Source organism: Pinus tabuliformis, chromosome 6 (assembly GCF_031772625.1).
Source record: "Pinus tabuliformis cultivar Carrire ecotype Pingquan chromosome 6, CPIR1, whole genome shotgun sequence".
Taxonomy (NCBI): Eukaryota; Viridiplantae; Streptophyta; class Pinopsida; order Pinales; family Pinaceae; genus Pinus; species Pinus tabuliformis.
In genome coordinates this window covers 697822755-697837353 of record NC_142292.1, presented here as the reverse complement: position 1 = coordinate 697837353, position 14599 = coordinate 697822755, and the positions used below count along the sequence as shown (strand labels likewise).

The 14599-nt window shown below is 38.4% G+C and overlaps 1 long non-coding RNA gene across 2 annotated transcripts; it reads left to right on the top strand.

Annotated features, from left to right (window-relative positions):
* Nucleotides 1-234: 234 nt before the first annotated feature.
* On the top strand, nucleotides 235-1190 carry LOC149260576 (uncharacterized). Of its 2 annotated transcripts, none has more exons than XR_016248298.1 (2): nucleotides 235-697; nucleotides 1077-1190. It is a non-coding gene; the product is annotated as an uncharacterized LOC149260576 (long non-coding RNA). The 2 variants fall into 2 exon arrangements; XR_016248299.1 differs by having other exon boundaries at nucleotides 842-1190.
* Nucleotides 1191-14599: the final 13409 nt, after the last annotated feature.

The following is a 14599-nucleotide window of genomic DNA, read 5'->3' as shown; positions in this document are numbered from 1 at the left end:
AATATAGGTTATATTCAATTTTTTGCCATCAATGTTAGAGGCAATTTAAAACATCTGCTTAATGCTAACATTATTGCTAGGCATTTAATGCTGGGGACATTGCTAGGCCTTTAATGCTTTGGACATTGTAATGAGACATACAGGGTTGCTGCATGAAGATGGGAAGACAGATAGCTTGCCGCGTGGCGAGAGAAGGGCTACAACTTCTTGAGCATTGCTAAACGACGCTTCGATTTAGGCTTGTTATTACATTTACATTCTTCCATTAATGTGAATACAGCAGCTTCATTACTGTACTTCTCCCTTATTCCAGATGATATTGAAATTATCCGGTCTACTGAGGAGGATCCGGTCATAGGTCCAGTTGGGGAGAGCTACGGTTGGCCCACTGTGAACAACAACAAAGACGTCGCACCCCTTGCGCACCGGAATCTGCCTTCTGCTACAATTTCTTCAGTGGCCCCAGGGTGCCACAGCCATTGCCAACAACCTCTCTGAACAAGAACAGTCAGGCTGCCAGCAACCTGTTTGAACAGGAACAGTCACCCCAGGGTGCGCTACCAGCAACCTCTCTGAACAGGAACAGTCGTTGCAGGGTGCCATACCCGCTGCCAACCCCTTCGACACAGCGAGTCTGTCTGCTGCAAATCTCATTTCTTCAAAACCAATTGATTCGATTGAAGAAGAAGCAGCACTGGTAAGAGTTTATATGCACTTTGTGCTTTTATATCTTGTTTAAATTCAAACATTAATACCCAACTTTCTTGTCTGAATTCAAACATTAATACCCAACTTGCAAGGGATTTTAATTGAATTCTGGGATGTGCTCACTTCTTGCAAGATCAACAAAGTTTTGTACAAAATTGTGAACTTCATTTACTAAACTAAGACATACATGAAGATTCATATTCCCTGCAAGATCAACAAGTTTCCGTACAAAATTGTGAGCTTCATTTACTAAACTATGACATACATGAAGATTCATGCGAATAGAGGAATAGTTACCATACCAAACTCGCGACTAAAGACATACATGACAAATATTCCATGAACTGAATAGATATCTATACGGGCAGGTCGGATCTTCTTAATGCGGTTCCAGTGGTTGATGGATGATGCATCCTGGTCAGATCTTCTTAATAGATTACAACGGTGAGGTGTAGTCAGCACAGATACAGTCACAATATGAAGGTTCTTGCCAGGCGCCGTCTGAATCTCTGAGCATTTGTCGTTTTGGAGTTTGTATGCGATTAATAAATTTTCGCTGACTTGTTTATTATTAGTTTTCTCTGGTAATCTCGTCATCCTTCCAATTCTTTAACCAATATTTTAATACTGGTTAATTTCCTTTTTCTGATGTGCTTTACCAATTTTGAGATTGATAAGAGTGCAGATAGATTCATGTGAATGATAGAGTTTTGAATGGTGGAGTGTAGATAGATTTATTTGAAGGGTTCATTCTATGTTGACTAAATTACAGAGCCTGATTTCAGATTGTTTAGAAAAATTGTAATTTTTTTTTTAAAGTTTAATTACAGAGAGTTTGAACTCTTTCATTTCTTGTCAATTCAATCATAAGTTTGAACTCTTTTATTTCTTGTCAATTCAATCACGGAGTTTGATTAAGAGAAATTGAAGCTATGATTTCTTAATAATAAAGTTGTTTTAACCAAATATACCCATCAATTAAATCAATCTTAGTAATATTGATTATCGAACTGAGAGATATTTTTCAACTCATTATGGTTGATTTTTTTTTTAATAGCATGGGCTGTGAGTAGTAGTTTGATTCGTAGACTATGAATATGACGAGAGATGTGACTAGCAGAATATGGATATGACGAGAGATGTGCGCAAGGCCGTGGAAAAATTACAACAATTGCGCTGTCAGGTCCACTCGCCATATCTTTTGGAAGGTGCACACACTTATGGCACTTGTCTGTGTCTTAAAGATGGAGCGGTATTTTAACTGGTAACTTTTTACCTTTTCTGATTGTCCGCTTTTCCAAATCTGATAGGTAATTTTTTGACTTTTTCTTATCAATCATTATTTGCCAGAGTTTGATTAGAAATTGAGAAAATTGTGATTTCCTTTTATCAACTTTTGCAGGAAAACTGACTATTTTAAATTGAAAATGTAATTTAAATAATAAAATATCAAAATTTTATCAGTAATTTTATTAATTTTTATGATGTTTAAATAAATTTTTATTTAAAATATAATTTTAAAAATGAAATATTGAAATTTTATTAATAATTATATGATTAAATTTTAGTAAATGCAAAAATATCTTTATTTAAAAATCAAACATTTTTTATAATTATTATTATAAAAATATTTTATTTTTAAAAATTAAAATAGGGCAATATATGATATTGTCGAAGTAAAATATAATTTACCTTAAATTAAATAGTTAATAAATACCTAGTCTAAATACTTATTCATTATTTATAATACTGAAATTTTTTGATGTCAAGATAGGAATAGAAATCAAAAACCAAAAACACTTTGTTAACCTTTCATTTCATTCATTAAATTTAAACCATCCACATATATAATTTTTTAAATGAAACTTTTAAAAATACTATTTCAAAATAAACTATACCTATTAACATATTGTTTCAACATTATGGTGTATTTGACGTTTTCACTCTAAATGACCAGAATTTATTTAGATATCAAAAACCAAAAACACTTTGTTAACCCTTTATTTCATTCATTAAATCTTGGAGATGGAAAAAATCTTAAAATGTTAAATTTAGACCATCTAAATATAATGTTTCAACCTTATGATATATTTTGACATTTTCACTCTCAATTATCTGAATTCACTTTGATTTATGTTTGATAAATAAAATATATTTGATAATAAAGTAATAATATATTTATAAAGTAGTAAATGATCTATAAATATAGAATTTTTAATAATTAAGCTATTGAGTTTTTTTAATTTAGGTATCAATTTAATATATAAATTAATTATAATTTTAAAATTAAATGTTTATAATTATTAAATAAAAATATTTTTATATTAAATGTATATTTTTAAATTATACATATATTGTCTACGACATTTTGGATAAATGGTGATTGGGTGCTCTGCTAAGGCACTCCTTGATGTGAAGTCACTAGTTTAATTTCCCATCTCTATTAGGGTGATATATTGAACATGTAGTCTTGTCAAGTTTTAAAATATATATATAACATTTATCATTATAATACCAATTTTAGTTTGAGAATAATAAGGGGAAACAAAATCCTCCATATGGGGTGATCAAACAATGGTTAATGAAGCCTTGGGTCCACCTCACCCCTCCACGCGTCCAACATGCTCAAGCCTTTAAATTTGATCTACCGATGGATCGACCTAACAACAAAATCTCTAGAGGTTCAAGGTATATTTATTATTCAGGTGATGCAGAACGATAAGGGATTAGTTTGGAGGGAAGACCCTACTTGGATTGCAAGGAAGGATCACTAAGAGAGCTGAACAGACACCGAGTAGCTATGAAAGACAAGTGTGTAGATGTTTAATGTCTAGGTTAATCTCAAGAGTTTATTTGGGATCCTCATTGGTGAAATTCCACCCATGAATGTCCCTACTTAGTTTAGTTGTGGTAATTGTTATTGTCAGCTTCTTCAAGCATTATTGGCCTCTGGCATGGAAGGAGCTCACTAGTATTCAGGTATATCTCTTGTCTAGTACATGGATTTGATCTTGAGTCTGTATGTTTGTGGTCAAGGGGAATCAGTACCCCTCCCTATGCTTTTGTATACTGGTTGTCGGGATCCCCTAGCATGTTCTGGGTCATGATTCTTCATCACTATAGGGGTTCATTCAAGTCAAAATTTGGTTGTGCTTTCAGGCGCATAAGCTAGTGTCTTTGAGAGGGGAAAGAATTAGATCCCCACAGAATATAATTTATAAATTCTATGCTGTGAAGTGGTGTAATTCTTCAACCATATTTCATGTGTCGATTGATAGTGTTCTCTGTAAGCCAGGGTCTGATAAGATTACTAATTTGGAGGCATCTCATAGAGGGGTAACATTCCTTGTGAATTGGCAAGTGAGGGGGATTGTTTTGAGTCTATTTGGTCTTAGAGTCACCTGGAACTACGATCTATGTGTTAGGGTGGAATCTTCCACATTTTGTATCAAGCGGTTTCTTAGAGTGTTGAGGTCCTTCTTTCTTATGCCTAGGTCGGTCCTTTGCTGAAAGCACTGGGCTCTCCATGTTCTGGAGAAAAGGTGTCTGGTGGGGAAAGTTGATAGGGTGTTGGTCTAGGTCTAGGATCTTTTGTTGTTCATAGAGATGCCTTGCTAGCGAGGAAGACCTTGCAAATGAGGTGGTCATCAGGGGCGACACAAAGCAAGGGAAAACAAAGAGCACAATTTTAGTGAGGAAGATTCTGAGAGCATGGAGAGAGAGGGTAAAATTGCCTAGGATCCGGCCCACTCTCTCGACCATGTCGATCAACCCTCTTCCTTGGAAATGATAGTTGAGAAATTGAGAGGAATCCAAGCCAACCTGGATATCCTCAGTGAACATAGGTACGATGATATAAACAAGCTGGTCGCTTATAGAATGACATTCAATACAACGAGACAAAGATCCTGGAACAATTGGCCAATGTGTGTAGAATCCAACGACAGACCAACAACTACCTAGATGAACTCGAGGAAAGAATGGAGCACATCGACTTCCATGTACATGACGTACATGGATCAATGGTAGCTTCGCTAATGCAACCTCCCAACCACCACCTTGATATGAAATCTACAAGATGTTTACTATTTTTGTTCCTTTCTTGGTATGTATGGTTGTGTAGCCCTCTAGAAATAAAGTCTGAATGACAAAATATCATGCACCATATTTCTGCTCTCCTAGCTCAAAAATTTGGTCAGAGTGAAGTTGGGAGAGTTGTGGACAAACATCATGCATTTTGGATTTCCCTGATAACATAATAGAATATTATTGATTGACAAAAAAAGGGGAAACAAAATATGAAAAGACAACCTTGGTGATTCTGTAAGAAACAAAGGTTACAATGTGTAAATTGTGTGAAATAGGTGTCAATTATTGCAGGGGATGTGAAGTCATGGCTATTGGTGCCTGACATAGTGGTAGTGGATTAACAAATTTTTGGAATCCGCTGGAAGTAACTTTTCAGAATTGGTTGGCTAGCCCTCAAATTTTGATCAGCGGACTTCGTTATCTTTGTTGAAAGGATATAGTGAGTTTGGCGATGGTATGTGGTACTCATGTGGCGGGGGATAAGTTGGTGTTCTTGGAGAATATCCAGGCACATAGAAGCCTCATATGTGCTTCCCTCCGGATTCCTGGAGGGGATTTCAACCTTGTTAGAGCTCTGGATAAAAAAAAAAGGGAGGGATCAAAAGCAAGATTCAGATTATGCCTCATTTGTGGGGTTTATTGAGAGGTTACAACTAATGGATGTGCAAACCCTCCATAATATTTTTACTTGGAACAATAGAAGGGGGGAACATCAGGTGGTGAGTCATTTCGATTGTTTTTTGGTGTCTAAAACAATGATGGAAAAATATATTTTCATTGAAGTGGCAAATATTTCCTGCCTTGGATCAGATCATTGGCCTAGTTGACTAGAGATTGACCTTAAAGAAGCCCCTCGTAATAGACCCTTTCTCTTCGAAAGTTTCTGGTTTCAAGCACCAGTGAAATCAAGAGAATGGTGGGGGGGAATTAACGTGAAGGACATGAATAAGATGCATACCTTTCAATTAGAACTAAAATAATTAAAATAAAATATTAAGCTATGGAATAAGAAATATTTTGGTAATAGTTTGGAGGAGAAACACAAGTTGGAGTTCCAGATGCTAGAGATTCAACAACACATGCTCTTAGAAGGTCGCGCTACAAATTTAATGATGGAGGAGGGAGTTATGTTGAACAAGGTAGAACTCAGAAGGAAACATGAAGAAACACTCTCGTAGTAAAAATCAAGAGTTCAATGATTAAAAGAGGGAGAAGAACTCTAAGTTTTTTCACAATCCATGATACAATGTAGAAATTTCAATCAATTTTTTTCACTTATCGGAAGAGACGGATTGAGAAAACCTCAAGATAATGAAATTGAAGATGAATTAATTTCTTATAACAGGTATGTACTTACTGGACTTTCTGACTATAAACAACTTGCTATTAACAAAATTAAAGTATGCATTCCAAAAATTGTTAGCAAGGAGTAGGATACAACTTTGATGTGTTTATTTGGAGTAGCATCAGATGTGTTGTAGCCTCGTAACTTGGTGGAGAGGCTAAAGCACATGAGATCTCCAATACCTAGAAATGGTTTGGGAAGATTCTAAATAGTTTGAGAGATATTAAAATAATTAATATTTTTAATGGGGAAAATAAAATATTAATGTGTATTAATATAAAACTATGTTAGAATGGTCCAAAAGTCATGGATCAAGCTAGAATTAATCTTAGCCATTGATTAGGGACTTAATCTCGGGCGTTGATTTGTCAATGAGAAAATTATAAAAGGAGGCTCGAGGGTGACTTGGAGAACACACCGAGTCGATTAGGATTTGGATTTTCTGGGGCAGGGTTTACTGAGGAAGTCGAAAGAGTGATCAAAGTTGCAGTTGAGGGGTAGTGAATACAAAAGTAGAGAGGCAGAGATAGTACCAGGAGGATCATTGCAGAAGCTGGGAGAGAGGGATGCAGAGCCAAATAGAGGTTCACGTAAAGCCAGCCAGGGCTCATGCAGAGGCAGCCAGGAGCTACGCAGTGCCTCAGAGAGCTAGCGTGGGTGACATAGAGGCTCTAAGGGTTGACGAGGGCCTCCAGAGGCTGACACAGGGCAAGGCAGGTTGACGTTGGGCAGACACTGGGCTAGAAAGGGTTGACGCAATCCCTGGAGGCTGATGCTCGGGTTTTCGTGGGGCAAATTGGAGCTGGGAGCTGTCGGAGTGTTTATCCATGGTTTTAGCCTGAATATTTGCTTTCGATTTGAGAGGTATTACTACCGAGATTATTCTCTGTTGGGTGAGACGGTTTTGGCACCTAGATTGTATTCAGAAACTACATAATAATAAACCCTCAGATAGTTGCACTGGTTCGCCCGCATTGGGTTTTTTTGTGGACATTGATCCAAAAACAATGGTGTCACTTGTGTGCTTGTTTTGTTTCCTTTAGTTGATGATCTTTAATGTGTTGAGCATGTACTTGTATTTATTTTCAGTATTTACATGGTAAATAACTTGTTAATTAATTAGAACATGCAGGAAGAAATAAATAAGAAAAGTACATGAAGGGTTTCTAACAGTTAGACTTAGAAATTCCAACATGGTTGCAAATAACACGAGAACTGAGGACATCGGCCGAGCAGAGTAGCTGCAGAAGAAAACAGTTGTCTCAAGTGACAAAAGTTTTTCCTAGCAGAGAAGTAGCAGGAAGGGGTGACGCAGTGTCTGCGTCATTGAGTTTGAGTCGGGAAGAGGATTAGCGTAGTGGCATAGGGGAGCAGACTCAACCTACGCAGTGCCCAATCATACTTCTTATTCAGGATGGATTGACACCCGTGGCCAAGAGGTGCATATTTTGCTAGTGCCGGGATTGCGCAGAGCCTAGAAGCTCTAACCTTTAGTTTTCGGGGGGCTTAGGAGGCTGTAGGTAAGTTGCAGAGTGAAGTTGGTGGGGTAGTATAGTCAGAACAATACCTAACAGGGCAAGACCAAGGAGGAGGGAGTTGCTATTGAGGATTTCTAGCTAAGAAATCTGGATTAGTGGTGCAGCTGCACTAAGGATCGGAGTGGGGGCATCTCGACATTGGCAGAGGGGTTTCCAGGAGGGAAAACGAGGCTCAAAGGGAGTCACACTGAAAACTTCCATAAGGGAAGTAGAGGAGTAGCAAGATGGCAGTGAACGGGGTAAAAGACCAGGATAGACTGGACGGAGCCTTAAACTTCATAGTCCAGAAGGCCAAAATCTTGTTCGTTTTAGATAGGAATCGTGTCAAGCACCTCGCCTTGAGGACAATAATGGTCCGAGTTGACCCAGCTGATAACGATAAGCACAAGGATGCAATGGCGAGGTCTAAGAGCATCATCCTTGACGAAGTCAAGGACCATGTAGTACCACACATTGATAAGAAGAATACATCAAATGTGATGTGCGAGGCCCTAAAGAAGTTGTATTAGCACACTTCCGTGCAGAGGAAGATGCTACTAGAAAATCAACTACAGCCATATCAGATGCAGAAGGGAGAACAGATCGACACCTTCCTCGGTCGATTGAAGGAGATCCGGGATCAACTGACTGCCATAGGGGCCATGCCAGATCAATAATTGATGGTGAGAACAACTCTGAACATAGTCTCAGAAGACTGGGAGGTGTTTGTCCAGAGCATACTGGGCAGGGAAACCCTTCCAAATTGGGAGGAAATGTGGGCGACTCTTCGCCAAGAAGAGATCAGAAGGCTAAGCAAGGCGAGAAGCAGTAGCAAGGGGATCAGAATCAAGATGGAGGAAGAGTAGGATGCTGCCCTAGCATCTGAGGGAAAGAAGGATAAACAGAAGAAGAAGGACCTCTCCAAGGTCAAATGCTTCAACTGTGGGGAACTGGGTCACTATGCGAGCCAGTGTCCAAGGAAGAAGAGCAAAGGAGAGGCATCCGAGACCAAGGCTGTGCTAGAAAGGGCGGAGAAGGAAGTGGAGATAGATGATGATTGTGCCATGAGTGGTCACACACCACTTGAGCGGAAGTGGGGAGATATCGAGCTGTAGTTAGATGGACTACACGCGATTAGTGGCAGGATCCTTGAGGTACCCAACCTCTTGGATTATACCTGGCTACGGGAGCCCCGAAGAGGAGTAGCAATACTCGCGGATGTCAAGAGAGACAAATGCAGATGGAGCGACAGAGGGTGCTACAGTGCAGGATTCCCTGGACAGCGTGAGGCAGCTATGCAAGGTACATAGAGTTGTTGCAACAACGTAGAGGTCAGAGAGGGAGCACTTGTTAGCGACAAAGGGAGTTTCAGCATCAAGGGTGTCTCTAGCCTGACAAAGATGTCAGAGTTGGGAGATCAGTTACTTACTTCTCAGTAACTGAGTTGCAGTGCAACAATTAGTAAAGGCAATGCTATGGGAAGCACGATGCGGCATGATGAGAGGGATTGCAATGCAGATGAAGCAGTGGTAGAGCGATGGGTAACAACACAGATGCAATGGAAGTTGTTGTATAGATGCAACAGTGGCAGTGGCAAGGCAATAGGTAGCAGTACATGATGCAGTAGCTTCATAGGATGTTGGGCAACAGGCCTAGCATCAACATAAGGACCGATGCTAGATGATCAGGGTGATACTTAGGAGTATTACTAGAGCACAGTCCTCACTAAGAGAGAGTGTCGATTTGGGGTAGCATCGGATGTGATCTAGCCTCGAAACTTGGCGGAGAGGCTAAAGCACATGAGATATCCAATACCAGAAATGGTTTGGGCAGATTCTAAACAGTTTGGGAGATATTAAAATAATTAATACTTTTATTGGAGTCCCTAAGTCTAAACTTAGAGAAAATAAAATATTAATGTGTATTAATATAAAATTGTGTTAGAGTGGTCCAAAATTCATGTATAAAGCCATAATTAATCTTAGACATTAATTAGGGACTTAATCTCGGCCGTTTAATTATCAATGAGAAAAGTCTAAAAGGAGGCTTGAGGGTCACTTGGAGAACACACCGAGTCGATTAAGATTTCGATTTCCTGGGGCAGGGTTTGCTTAGGAAGTCCAAAGAGTGATCAGAGTTGCAGCTAAGGGGCAGTGAACATAGAAGAAGAGAGGTAGAGATAGTACTAGGAGGATCAGTGCAGAAGTCGGGAGAGAGGGACGCAGAGCCAGCTAGAGGTTCACGTAGAGCCAGCCAGGGATCACGCAGAGGCATCCAGGAGCTGCCCAGTGCCTCAGAGAGCTAGCGTGGGTGGCATAAAGGCTCTAAGGGCTGACATAGGGCCTCCAGAGGTTGATGCAGGGAAAGACAAGGTGACGTTGGGCAAACATTGGGCCAGAAAGGGCTGACGCAACCCCTAGAGGCTGATGCTGGGGTTTTCACAGGGTAGATTGGAGTTGGGAGCTGTTAGAGTGTTTATCCGAGGTTTCAATCAGAATATCTGCTTCTGAGTAGAGAGGTACTACTTCCGATATTATTCTCTATTGGGTGAGCTGGTTTTGGCACCCAGATTGTGTTATGAAACTGCATAATAATAAAACCCTCAGATAGCTGCACCGGTTCTCCCGCATTGGGTTTTTCCGAGGACATTGGTCCAAAAACAATGGTGTCACTTGTGTGCTTGTTTTGTTTCCTTGTGTTGATGATTTGTAATGTGTTGAGCATGTACATGTATTTATTTTCAGTATTTACATTGTAAATAACTTGTTAATTAATCAGAATAAGTTGGCAGAAATAAATAAGAAAAGTACATGAAGGGTTTCTAATAGTTAAACTTAGAAATTCCATGATGAGGATGATTTCATTCCAAGAAGTGGAGGAAGGTATAATGATAATGCCTTCAAATAAAGCGACTAGTCCAAATGGGTACACCATATTCTTTCAAGGCATGTTGGAGTTTTCTAGGAAACGAGATTCATGGGGTTGTGGAGGAACCTAGAAAGTTTCAATCAATGTGGCGAGGCTTTAATTCCATGTTTATTTCTTTAATCCCTATGCCTGGAAAATTTGAAGATCCCAACAAATGTCAACCCATTGCACTATGTAAAATCTAGTCTACAAGGTAATTTCCATTGCTATTGTGAATCAACTAAAACCTTTATTGAAGGAGTTTATTTCACCAGAATAAATAGACTTTGTGGAGGGTCACCATATTACAGATGAATTATCACATTCCATGATATTATTGACTCCTTTAAGAGCCAAAAGAAACTAGTTATGATGATAAATCTTAATGTGTCTAAGGTGTACGACAATATTAGTTGGGATTATTTATTGCAGGTCCTTGATGCTTTTGGTTTCTCCTGATAGTGGTTTTCTTGGGTGAGATCTCTTATCCCTACACCCTTCTCTATTTTGAATAATTGTTCTCCTTCTAATACTTTCAACCCATCTTGTGGGCTTGAGAAGGGAGATCTTTTGTCCCCCCTTTTATTTATTTTGGAAATGGAAGGGCAGGGTCAATTTAAAAAAAAAATATTGTTCTAGTGGGTCTCTTCGAGGTATGTGTTTATTTGGTGAAGATCTTCTACTGACACACCAACAGTTTGTTGAGGATGTGTGACTATTCAGTCAACCTAGCCTAAGAGAAGTGAAAGAGGTTCGTTCTTTTCTTTCAACCTTTATTGAAGCTTCAGGTACTCTTACTAATAATGAGAAGAAAAATATTTTCTTTTTTAACTATAAAGAATCGGTTCAGTGCCGTTTAGCTCAAGTTCTAGAGTTTCAAAGAGCCACTCTTCCTTCTAAGTACTTGGGGGTGCCATTGGTTTTAAATCCGAAAAGAATTTCATGTTGGAAAGACCTTCTTATGAAGCTTACCAACAATTTTAACAATTGGATGTTTTGATCTTTGAATTTGGCAGGGAGATTGGAACTCACCAAGTTAGTACTTCAGGTTATTCTGATTTATCAAATGTGATCCATGCCAGTGCCAAAATATATTTGGAAGAATTTTATCTCAAAGTGGAGATAATTCCTATGGTGGGGCTCCAATAAGGCAAAGAGGTGGTCTATGGGGGCATGGGAGACACTTTTCCTGCCAAAGTTGGCTTGGGCCTAGGTTTACGTGATCCATAAAAACTAAGTGTCACCTTAGGGGATAAATTGTGGTGGTGATGAATTATGGAAGGATATGTGGTTAAGGAAGTATGCACCTCTCATGTTGCAGGAGGAGAGACTTAGGTATTATTCGACCATTTTTGGTTTGGTCTTATGGATGTGGGCCACATGTGGGCTTAGGAAAATCGAGAGGTTGTGAAGAAACATGCTTTTTGGGAGGTGTAGAAGGGATAATTGACCTTGTTTTAGGATGATACATGGAAACAACTGCCACGTCTATCTGATCGAGAAGACCTTAGTATTATGAAAATGCTTACAACTTGATTGTGAGTTGTGAGGGTGGAAGTGGAAATTTATGTAAGATTGGCCCTTGTCTCCCAAAGAATTTCCTTGGGAAAGTTTTCAACAAGAATTATTGGAAAGAAAGGTATTATTTTCGCAGGACCGGGACATATTTCTCTAGTGTATGAGATCTACTGGTATGTTTAATTTAAAATAATATTGTTCCTTCCTCGCAGGTCATAGAACCCTAGAGAAAGAAAAAATTTGGAGTAAGATCTGGTCTAGAATTCACTGCCTTAAATTTTTTCTTTTACTATTGTTGGTGGGGAGGCACAAGCTACTCACCTGGGATCACATTACGAAGAAAGGTATTGAAGGACCATCTTTCGTTTTTCTCTATAATATGGATGAATAGACTATGGAGCATTTACTTAACTCCTGCTTGTTTGCAAAGGAAGTGTGGTCCATTCTTTTATTCAATTTTGGTAAAGATAATCAGAATAGAGAGGTTTTAGTGAGATCTGTAGCTCAATGAAACTCTTCTCTATTAAAAACTCCATAGTTAATAGGCCTTGGAGCCTGGCAAAAGGTTTTATTCTTTGGAATTTGTGGAAGGAGAGAAATGATAGAATTTTTAGGGATAAACGGAGAATGAAAATAGTAATTAAATATGTGATGATACAAAACATCACAGAAACACTTCTTGTTGTCTCTTGGTCGATCGATGATTGGAAGTTAGACAATGTTGAGGTAGGGATCTTGAAGAAACTGAATCTGGAACAAGAGATGAACATTCCCAAGGAAAATCCATTTCAGGATCTAAATATTATATCAAAAATTTCATTCTCTCCTCCTCCAAAATGTTTTATCAAATAAAATTTTAATGGGTCATTGAAGGGCAACCCTAGGATTGCTAGTTTTGGAGGTGTTTTAAGAGATTTTAACTCTTCAACCTTGAGAGTATTTGCACAAAGTTGTGGATCAACTAGTAAAAATATGTTAGAGTTTTTGGCCCTGGAAAAAGCTATTCAAATAGTTATTCATGAGGGGTATCATTTGTTACAAATTGATGGAGATTCACAAATTTCTATGTAGCATCTACAACAACTTATAAATGGAAAACCTCTATGTAAAATAGTGAAGAGTTGGTTGTTAGGAGGTATAGATGAAAGCATACATGATTTACTTCAAAATCTGGGTTATGTAATAGTCATTCACTCTAGGAGATCAAGTAATAAGGTTGTTGATTTCCTGGAGAATTTGGGTTGCAAATCTCGAGATCTTGAGCTGGATTCTAGTTGGCCTCTCACTAGTTTGGTGGAAGGAATGTAACCTCTTCAATGTTTGTTGGAGAAAGATAGGTCAGACCCCAATGGGGGTGTTATTTCTGACGCGATAGCATCATTGCAGGGTGTGCCATCCTCCTCCCAAATGTCCCTTCTAGGTTAAGGTGTGGCAGGTGATAGTTGTTGGGTGCATGCAAGATTACATGTGGTCTCGACTCTTTAAAACAACATTCATGGTAATGGATTTGCAGTATTACGCGGTTAGTGTGAATGGAGGTGAGGGCAGACTCTCGACCTCAATTTAATGTTTCATAGTTAATATGCTAGTGGGTAAAATTTTATGCTCTTTGTGGTTGAAGTATAAGTTTCATACTGGTTTCGACATACAAGAGTGTAGCCTCTGGCTTTTCACTGCATTATAGTGTGGATTTCACTTTCTTATTGCTTTGGTGAGACTGTTATCATTTTTTAGGGACATACATTTCCAATTCCTAGGCCCGAGCCATTGTCATAGTAAGTCTGCTAATTTTTTATGTTTTCCTGAGATATCCTGGGTTATTTCTCAATCATTGGGGTGATTTTTCTTCATTGGGAAACATTGGATTTTACTTGTTCTTAGATTCTGAAGTACTTATCATCTATTGGTTTGAGTCCTAGTAAGTTTTTTCAATTGCAGTATTATCGAATTGTCTTGAGATTGGTGTTTGTTAGTGGTGTTACGCTATCAAGGCTTGGTATTAACCTTTTTGTGTTATGTATGTGCATAGGGAAGTTTTATTTCAAGTTTTGGTTTTGTAGAATTTTGCATGCCATGGTTTTGGGTTGTGATGAGTTTTAGAATTTGCTGGAATTTGCACTTATAGTGTGGAAATTGAGTGCTGATATATCCCAATTCTAAGGACCGCCCTGGCATTGTTATTATTTTTTGGAGGTTGATCTGTACTTGTGGGCTCTTATGCATTATGAAACTTTTGGAAATGAATCTTATTTTGGATCTGGGTGCATTATGTCATGTTGAATCTCTTTATGGTTCTGGGAGTATTATGGCTATTTCTTGCTGGTTCTAAAGATTAATGGCTTTGTTGGTATTTGGTAAAGCTATGATATGGAAAACATATATGGTTCTAGAGAAACATTTTGCTAAGGTTGACAATGACAGGTCTTTTTTGCTATTTAATTTGCAATGTGTTGTTTCATGTTACTATAAACGTGTAAATTGATTTGTGGCATATTGGAATTATGATTTTTAAATT